This window comes from Echinops telfairi, unplaced genomic scaffold, assembly GCF_000313985.2.
Source record: "Echinops telfairi isolate 266 unplaced genomic scaffold, ASM31398v2 ScPeMD7_134;HRSCAF=433, whole genome shotgun sequence".
NCBI lineage: Eukaryota > Metazoa > Chordata > Mammalia > Afrosoricida > Tenrecidae > Echinops > Echinops telfairi.
The window spans coordinates 3,285-3,984 of record NW_022104032.1 but is presented as its reverse complement, the minus strand read 5'-3'; the positions used below and the strand labels follow the sequence as shown (position 1 = coordinate 3,984).

Genomic DNA, 700 nt, shown 5'->3' with positions numbered 1-700 from the left:
GGGGAGATACCATGATCACGAAGGTGGTTTTCTCAGGGCGAGGCTCATGCATTGCACTCCGGATGTGCTGACCTCTGCAATTTCCCCAAATGTGGGAAACTCGACTGTATAATTTGTGGTAGTGGGGGACTGAGTTCATGCTCTCCCCTGATAAAAAAGGAAAAAAAAAAAACAGAAAGAAAGGAAACATCAAAGTGGAGGTCAGAAGATACTCTGAAACTTAATCTTAGAATAGCCATAGAAAATAGAAAAAATAATGGATAAAAGTGCTGAAGAGAAAATTACAAAGGATACCTCAAGAAGACAAAGTAAACTGTTGTAAAGCTATGTACAAAGACTCGGAGTTAGACACCCCAAAAGGAAGGACATGTTCAACATAGAGCAAGCTGAAGGAACTAAAACAAAATTGAGTCTTGAGTTGCAATATTAAAAGATTCTATAGGAAAAGTATTGAACAATGCAGGAAGTATCAAAAGAAGATGAAAAGGATATACAGACTCACTGTACCAAAAAGAACCAGTTGACATTCAACTATTTCAGGCAGTAGTCATGAGCAAGGACCAATGTCAGGTCATGAAGGAAAAAGTGAAAGCTACACTGAAGGCATTAGTGAAAAACGAGGTTCCAGGAATGGATAGAATATCAATGTCAACAAGCTGATGAAGCACTGAAAGGACTCACTGTCTATGCCAAGACATTT

The 700-nt window shown here is 38.7% G+C and overlaps 1 pseudogene; it reads left to right on the top strand.

The window, feature by feature from the left end:
• LOC115870085 lies at positions 1-149 on the top strand (annotated as a pseudogene).
• The last annotated feature ends 551 nt before the right edge of the window (positions 150-700 follow it).